Source organism: Bos grunniens, chromosome 15 (assembly GCF_055505025.1).
Source record: "Bos grunniens cultivar Pamir isolate PY7600 chromosome 15, Bosgru_T2T1.0, whole genome shotgun sequence".
Lineage (NCBI taxonomy): Eukaryota > Metazoa > Chordata > Mammalia > Artiodactyla > Bovidae > Bos > Bos grunniens.
This window is the reverse complement of record NC_141179.1, coordinates 33,797,770-33,807,398: the sequence shown is the minus strand read 5'-3', so window position 1 is coordinate 33,807,398 and position 9,629 is coordinate 33,797,770.

Below are 9,629 nucleotides of genomic sequence, written 5' to 3'. Positions count from 1 at the left end.
CGGGTTTCATCGTGGGATTTCACGGTTGGGCCAGGTTCTGTGGCTTTCCTGCAGTGTGCTTTGGACAAGTCACTTGACACTGGCCTCAGATTCTTCACCTGTCAAATGGCTACTACTACACAGAGCTGACTCACTGGAAAAGTCCCTGATGCTGGGAAAGATTAAGGGCAGAAGGAGAAGAGGGCATCAGAGGATGAGATGGCTGGATGGCATCATTGATGCAATGGACATGAACTTGGGCAAATTTTGGGAGATGGTGAGGGACAGGGAGGCCTGGCGTGCTGCCGTCCATGGGGTCGCAAAAAGTCAGACATGACTAGGCGACTGAACAACAACACAGAGCATCAAGTTGTTGAAAAGAAATGAAATGCCTTCCAAACTGAAACATAGACACTTATGGGTCTGCAAGATCTCTTGGAGAAGGAAATGGCTACCCACTCCAGGATTCTCGCCTGGGAAATCCCACGGACAGAGGAGCCTGGCAGGCTACAGTCCATAGAGTCGCTAAGAGTTGGACACGAATTAGCAACTAAACAACAAAGCTGTTCTTAGGGTTTTGTAGAAATGGCTAGAAGGCAGTGATACCAACCAGGGTTCTTGGCCTTCCCCCATCAATAGAAATGGACTAGAGGCTAGACAGGAAATTCAGGCCAGGCTTTATTGGTGCCTCTGATGACACCAGGGAAAAGCAATAACAAAAGGGGCCAGCTTGTTCCTTATGTGGGGTGAGGGGAGGGGTGTGTCCAGACTGGAGGGGTGGTTTAGGTGTTTCACCTGCCCCGCAGGTGGTGGTGTGTACAGGGGGCATGCGCAGTGCCCTGCTTTTGCTCTCAGCTCCCTGTTTTTGCTCCAGGCTCCCCAAAAGTGGCATTAGGGTTTTTTGGTCTCTTTGTATCTCTGGGGTCCAGAATTTGCAGTTATTTTGAGTCTATACAGTTCCTTAGCATTTTGTTGCTCAAGGAAAGGTGTATCCAGGTGCACGCACTGCAGCATTGCTGCAATGGTTCCCAGGTCCCAAGCCTGTCTCAGAATGATGGTTGGAGTGGCCCCTAGAAGGGCAGAGTTCTGGTTCAACAAACCCAGAAAGTATACATCACCCCTGCCCTGTGCAGCTCACCTGCCTTTCCAGTGCTTTCCCACTTTACGGGCATCAGGTCTTCACTGGGGTGTCCACAGTGTCACTCAGTCCCTACCCTGCCCCCCACCACTGGTCCCTCTGTGCTCCTAGCTTTACTCACCTGACTGTAAAGGCCCCTGGAGGAAGACTCAAGGTGTCTACTCTTTGATCACCTTCTCCAAGTGCAGCCAAATGGGATGGAAGGAAGGAGTGGGAGGAAGGGGCAAAGGAACGCAGGAAGGAGGACTGATTTTCCTCTGACTGACCCAAGCTGCAGCCTCTGCTCTGCTTGCACAGCATCTTTCTCTGACATGCTCTCTGATCCTGAACTGCCCTGGGACTCTGGTCTTCTACTTTGCACACCTTTCCTCCCAACTCAGCTTCACTTGAGCTATGCAAACAGAGAGAAGAGCAAAGGAAGAAATAATGGCAACTTCGGGAGTATTTGAACATCAAGGTGCCTTTACAGTCGTTCCATGTCTGTGACACCATGTGAGACCCCAGAAGGGCTACTACTGTGGTTACCCCCATTTTACAGGTGAGAGGCTGCAGTTCCCACCTGCTAATGCAGGAGATGTAAGAAACGCAGGCTTGATCACCGGGTCGGGAAGATCCCCTGGAGGAAGGCATGGCAACCCACTCCAGTATTCTTGCCTGGAGAATCCCATGGACAGAGGAGCCTGAAGACGGGACATCCAAACCTCTAAGACAAATAATTTCAGATCAAATCTCACCTGCCTTAACAGCTGTTTCAGTCTGTTGGATGGCTATAACAGAATATCAGAGACTGAGTGGCTTATAAACAACAAAAATTTATTTCTCACAGTTTTGGAGGCTGGAAAATTCAAGATCAAGGCTCTGGCAGATTCAGTGTTTGATGAGGCTGCTGCTTTGTTCATACATGGCTGTTTTCTTTCTGTGTCCTCATGTGTAGAAGGGGTGGCTGAGGTCTCTGGGGTCCCCTTCATAAGGGCACTGATCTCATTCATGAGGGTACACTCTCATGAACTTATCACCCCCAAAGATCCCACTCCCAAATCCCATCACACCGGGGGTTAGGTTCCAACATGTGCCTTTGAGGGGGACACAATACATTCAGTCAGGGCTTCTCTGATAGCTCAGTTGGTAAAGAATCCACCTGCAATACAGAAGACTCCGGTTTGATTCCTGGGTCAGGAAGATCCGCTGGAGAAGGGATAGGCTGCCCACTCCAGTATTTGTGGGCTTCCCTTGTAGCTCAGCTGGTAAAGAATCCACCTGCGATGTGGGAGACCTGGGTTCAATCCCTGGGTTGGGAAGATCCCCTGGGGAAGGGAAAGGCTACCCACTATTCTGGCCTAGAGAATTCCATGGACTGTATAGTTCATGGGGTTGCAAAGAGTTGGACACAACTGAGTGACTTTTACTCACTTTCACATACATTCAGTCTTTAGCAACCTCCAACAAAGGTCCGTCCAGTCAAGGCTATGGTTTTTCCAGTGGTCATGTATGGATGTGAGAGTTGGACTGTGAAGAAAGCTGAGTGCTGAAGAATTAGTGCTTTTGAACTGTGGTGTTGGAGAAGACTCTTGAGAGCCCCTTGGACTGCAAGGAGATCCAACCAGTCCATCCTAAAGGAGACCAGTCCTGGGTGTTCGTTGGAAGGACTGATACTGTGGCTGAAACTCCAATACTTTGGCCACCTCATGTGAAGAGTTGACTCATCGGAAAAGACCCTGATGTTGGGAAAGATTGAGGGCAGGAGGAGAAGGGGATGACAGAGGATGAGATGGTTGGATGGCATCACCGACTCGATGCACATGAGTTTGGGTGAACTCCGGGAGTTGGTGATGGACAGGGAGGCCTGGCATGCTGCAATTCATGGGGTCGCAAAGAGTCAGACATGACTGAGCGACTGAACTGAACTGAAAGCTATTCTTGAGATAACATTTCAATTATTTTCTGGGGACTTCCTGGTGGTCCAGTGGTTAAGACTCCACACTTCCACTGCAAGGGAACTAGTCCTAGGGAACTTCGATCCATAGTCAGGGAACTAATATCCTGCATGACATGTAGTGCAGTCTTTAATAAGACTATTAAAAAAATTAATAGTCTTTTGTTCCCTGACAGTAAAACCTGAGAAATGCCTCCATTTTTTCTCCAGGCCTTTTTTTTTTTTTTTTGAGTTTCCACCCCCTCCTCCCCCTCTAGGCCTTTGCTTAGCTCTAATGTTAATTATGGGCTTCCCTGGTGGCTCACATGGTAAAGAATCCACCTGTACTGGAGGAGACCTGGGTTTGATCCCTCAGTTGGGAAGATTCCCCGGAGGAGGGCATGGCAACCCACTCCAGTATTCTTGCCTGGAGAGTCCCCATGGACAGAGGAGCCTGGCTAATTATGCCATGAAACCTTTCCAATTCCTTTTTTCCCCTTGCTAGAAAAAAATATCTTCTCTAAAACTGAAAGTTACCTTGATTTTGATACTCACAGAAACCTCGTGTGAAGTTTAGATTCAGAAGTGTCTCACTCATGGTTTCTTGCTAGCTATAACTGAAATGAAAATTAACTTCAGGGTTGTGACTTCAGGCCATGCCCTTTATATCGTATTTCCTTATCTAGAAGGACTGATCTATGGCCCTTGTGAGCACATTAGTGGATTAGTTCTGTAACCGGTGTCACAGACGAGACCCCAGGACCCAGGACCAGTCAGCTTTGGCAAGGGGTGGGCACTCAGGAGGGACCTGGAATGTGAATGCCCCAAGAGCAGGGCAGGCTGGTGAGAGTGCTTAAAGCTGGAGTCAGGGAGGCAGTAGTCTTGGCTGGCTTTCGTCCTTTACGCTGCAGCTAAAGTACTCTCTTTAAAACCTTACCAGGAAACGTGCTTATGCCTTTCTCTAGCTAAAGATCCTTTATTTATTTATTTTTAAAGATTAAAAAAAATTTTTTTTAATTTATTTATCTTTATGCTGGGTCTTTATTGCTGCTCAGGCTTTTCTCTAGTTTTGGTGGTCAGGCTTCTCACTTCAATGACTTTGCTTGTTGCAGAGCATGGGTTCTAGTTCTCATGGGCTCAGCAGTTGTGTCTCTTGGGCTCTAGAGCTCACTAGTTGTGGCTCAGGGGCTTAGTTACTCTGTGGCGTGTGGTATCTTCCTAGACCAGGGATCAAACCCATGTCTCCTGGATGGCAGGTGGATTCTTTATCACTGAGACACCAGGGAAGCCTAAATATATATATCAGATCAGATCAGATCAGTCGCTCAGTCGTGTCCGACTCTTTGTGACCCCATGAATCGCAGCACGCCAGGCCTCCCTGTCCATCACCAACTCCCGGAGTTCACTGAGACTGATGTCCATCGAGTCAGTAATGCCATCCAGCCATCTCATCCTCTGCCGTCCCCTTCTCCTCCTGCCCCTAATCCCTCCCAGCATCCCAACCAGTCCATTCTGAAGGAGATCAGCCCTGGGATTTCTTTGGAAGGAATGATGCTAAAGCTGAAACTCCAGTACTTTGGCCACCTCATGCGAAGAGTTGACTCATTGGAAATATATATATATATATTAATATATGGACCATTTTGAAGTCTTTTACTGAATTTGTTACAATATTATTTCCATTTTTTTCCCTGTGTTTTGACTTACTGGCCATGAGGCATGTGGGGTTCTTGGCTCTCTGACCAGGGATTGAACTCCAACCCCCTGAATTGGAAGGCGAAGTCTTAACCACTGAGCTGCCCAGGAAGTCCCTAAAGACCATTTTTAAGGGTTCTCTACTGCCTTCAGGATAAAGCCAGACTCCTTAACGCTGTCTTCAAGGCCTTCTTCACTATGGCCTCTGTTTTCCTCTATACCTTCACATCATGTGACCACTGCCACCTCTTCAGTCCCCCCATCACTGCCAGTAACATATATAATGTGGACTTCAATTCATACAGTGGCAAGTGACACTGTGACCCTGCCTTCCAGGTGTACATTGGTATTCTTGACAGCAGACAGGGCTGATGGCAATCATGATGCAGAGAGATCCATGCTATGATTGCGAAGTTCTGAGTTTTACGGGAACTCACAGGAAGAATGCCTGGGCCAGCTTTAGGAGATCAGGGAAGACTTCCCAAAGGGAGTGCCACCTAAGCTAAAACCTAGATGATGGTAATAGATGAAGAGAGTTAGGAGACAGTGTTTCAAGCAAACAGAATGGAGTGATGGCAGAAGGCAAACCAGAACACAGACTTCAGGATCCAAAGGAATAAGAGGTAGCTGGGGAGATAGGAAGAGATGAAGCTGAGGTAGGCAGAGCTGGTTATGCTTGGGTTTCTAAGCCCTGCCAAGGAATCCTGATGATACCTCGAAGGCTATGGGAAACCAGTAAAGAGTTTTAAGCTTAAACTGAGGAAAACAAGGAATTGAGGGGTGATAAAGGGATGAAGGTTTGAGTGACGAGAGATCACGAGCTTCTTCTAGCTTTGCCTAATCAACAATTATCTGTTGAAAGCAATCACACAAAGCTCTAAACCAAACCCGGTAGGGAATACACAGAAAAGAACACCAGAGCTTTCCCTTAAAAATCCCACAGTCTAAGAAGAGGCTTAAAACAAACAAAACAAAAACATATATATACAATGAAATATTACTCACTCATGAAGAATGAAATAATGCCATTTGCAGCAACATGAACAATATTATCATACTAAGTGAAGTAAGCCGAAGCCAAATATATGATATCACTTATATGTGAAGTCTAAAGTATGACATAAATACACTTATTTATAAAACAGAAACAGACTTACAGACATAGAAAACAAACTTAAGGTTACCCGAGAGGAAAATGCGGGGGAGAAAAGTTAGGAGTTTGGGATTGGCAGATGTAGACTGAAGTGAAGAACTGAAAGTGTTAGTCGCTCGGTTGTGTCTGACTCTTTGCCACCCCATGGACTGTAGCCCGCCAGGCTTCTCTGTCTATGGAATTCTCCAGGTAAGAATACTAGAGTGGGTAGCCATTCCCTTCTCCAGGACATCTTCCTGACCCAAGGATCTAACTTGGGTCTCCTGCATTGCAGACAGATTCTTTACCATCTGAGCCACCAAGGAAGCTCAGAAGCAGACTGTTGTGTATAAAATAGTTAAAGAACAAGGTTCTACTGTAGAGCACAGGGAACTATATTCAGTATCTTGTAAAAACTATCATGGAAAAGAATATATGTAAAACGGAATTACTTGCTATAACCTGAAACTAACACATCACTATAAATCAACTATACTTCAATAACATAAATACAACTTCAGACCCAAAACCAGGTAGCATATTAAAACTGTGTTAATAGATGTACCATCCAATGGTAGCTGAATTCAAGAGAGTGATTGAGTTCAGTTGGAGCATCATCAAAGATCTCTTGAGGACAATGCTCTTTGAAGCTGTCTGAAGAAAAGGAAGGGTTTCCATCACCAGTGATGGAGAACAAGAAGAGGGATCAGGAAGGTCATGGGAAGGGAGGAGAAAGCAAGAGAGCAGGGAAGAGCAGCCTTCCCTGAGGATGATGGAGGACCGCAGTGAGAGATCAGCCAGGCAGGTTGAAGCCAGAGTCCCAAGGGCCCCAAATGCCTGGCCAAGAAATTTGGATTGAAACTCTGCAAGTAACAGGAAGTACCAAAGGGTTTTAAGATCAGAAGAGCCAAAATAAGAACTTGAAGATGAATTGGCAGATTAATATATATTAATCTATTGTATATAACAGTGTTACTCAGCTGGGGTTTGTGGGTATATTCTCAGTGCTTAGATAATTCTACAATAATTTTCAAATTGTGCGCTTTTATTCTAATGAGAATCTTAAAACACTATAATAGCCTAGAGTATTTGAATGACCACATTATATAACAGAATTTCAGCCACTCAAATTCAATGCCCATGCCTTTACTCAAATATTAATTGAGCAGGGTGTTGTTCTACACCCTGGGCATACAGCTATAGACAAAACAGATGAAAGTCTCCCTCTGCAAATTTGAACACTAACTGGTTATTTATCAATAATAAAAAATTTTTTAGGCATCATCACGGTGTGTGGTTGTGTTTTAAAAGGAGTTCTTGGGCTTCCCTGGTGGTCCAGAGGTTAAGAATCCACCTGCCAAATGCAGGGAACGTGGGTTTGATCCCTGGTCCAGGAAGATCCCACTTGCTGTGGGGCAACTAAACTTGTGTGCCACACCTACTGAACCTGTACTCTAGAGCCCACGAGCTGCAACTGCTAAGCCCATGTGCCACAGATACTGAAGCCTGCGGGCCCTAGAGCCTGTGCTCTGCAACAAGAGAAGCCACTGCGATGAAAAGCCCGTGCATAGCAACAAAGACCCAGTGCAGCCAAAGATAGATAAATAAATAGCTTCTACAATTTTTAAAAAAATAAATAAAAGGAGTTCTTATCTTTCAGGGGTATGTGCTGAAAAGCTTATGTATGCATTTACCTGGTGTCTAGGATCTGCTTCACAACTGCCCAACTGGGGACTAGGGGTGGAGGAAAAGTGGATGAGAATATACATGAAATCGCCCATGAATGGATGGTTATAGCTGGGCAAAAGGATGAAAAGGTTCATTGTGCTATTCTCCTTACTTACTTTATGTACGCTTAATGTTTTTCACAAAAAACAAACAAAACAAGAACAAACCCTCCGCTTATGGAGTTATTTGTGCTTATGATGCATTGACAACCAAGTGAAGGCAATATGATGTCACAGCACCAGAAAAGAACAGAAGCTGTGGGACTTCCCTGGTGGCCTAGTTGTTAAGAATCTGCCTTGCAATGCAAGGGAAGTGGGTTTGATCCCTGGTCGGGGAACTAAGATCCCACATGCTGCAGAGGACTAAGCCCTAGCCACAACTACTGAGCCTGCACACTGCAACTAGAGAGTCCATACACCGCATTGAAAGATCCCACGTGCTGCAACCAAGACCTGACGCAATCAAATACATTTCTTTTTTTTAAAAGGACAGAAGTTGCAAAGTAGCTTATACAGAGATGAGTGAGGAAACTGAGACCTTACCTGGCACATGTAAGTGTTGGCATCCTGGATCCCAAAGAACTAGTTTGAAACATGAAACCTCTTCAGGGCGCATCTTTCCTGAGTATCTTGCCTCTGCACATTTTAATTTGAAACTGCTCTGTGCTGTGTGTGCTTAGTCGCTCAGTCGTGTCTGACTCTCGGAGATCCCATGGACTGTAGCCCACCAGGCTCCCCTGTCCTTGGGGATTCTCCAGTCAAGTATACTGGAGTGGCTTGCCATTTCCTCCTCCAAGGGATCTTCCCAACCCAGGGATCGAACCCAGGTCTCCCGCATTGCAGGCAGATTCTTTACTGTCTGAGCCACCTGGGAAGACCAAGAATACTGGAGTGGGTAGCCTATCCCTTCTCCAGGGGATCCTTCTGACCCAGGAATTGAACCAGGATCTCCTGCATTGCAGGTAGATTCTTTACCAGCTGAGCTACCAGGAAAGCCCTGATATTTGTGTGTTAGAATTAGGGGTATACTATTCAAAATCATTCAGTGACAGTTTCAAGAGTATTTGTTTAAAAAACAATGTGCTAGAACTCAAAACGTGGTCGAGAATAGTAGAATGGGTTGCCATTCCCTTATTCAGGGATCTTTTCAACAGAGGGTCTCCTGCACTGCAGGCAGATTTGTTACCATCTGAGCCACCAGGGACGCCCAAAAAGTGGCCCACCATGCTCAAAAGAATTCAGCTAATAACAAGTGAAGCACAAACGGACAAATTTACCTAACACTAGTTCCAGCAGGACAATATACTGTCACTTTAAATTAATGTATTATAGTTTCATTAGTCTTTCATGTTTATTTTTAATGTAAAATGTTTTAGTTACAGTCATCCCCAGGTTTCTTCAAGGGATTGATTCTAGGACATCCACAGATATCAAAATCTGTGGGTGCTCAAATTCCTTATATAAAATGGTGTAGTGTTTGCATATAACCTACACACATCCTCCAGTATACACTAAACCATCTCTAGATTACTAATTATACCTAATACAGTGCAAATACTGTATGCATCCGTGTGTGTGTGCTGTTGCTTCAGTCTTGCCCGACTCTTTTGTGACCCCATGAACTGTAGCTCGCCAGGCTCCTCTGTCCATGAGATTCTCCAAACAAGAATACTGGAGTGGGTTGCCATGCTCCCCTCCAGAGGATTTTCTTGACCCGAGAATCGAATCTGTGTCTCTTATGTCTCCTGCTGTAAATACAATGTAAGTGTTTTGTGGATAGCTGCCTGTGTGTGACAAATTCTCCTGTTTTGCTTTTTGGAATTTTCTGGAATTTGGAGGAATATTTTTGATCTGAGTTTGGTTGATTCTGTGGATGTGTGATTTGCAGATGCAAAACTCATGGATATTGAACCTACAGATATGGGGGGCTGACTGTTCCTGGTAATAACTACTACAGGTAAAAAGTTCACAATTTTAATTTTATGCCTGCTTATATTTAAATTAATGTATTACACCAACCCTGAAAGACCACAGGATTTTTCCCTC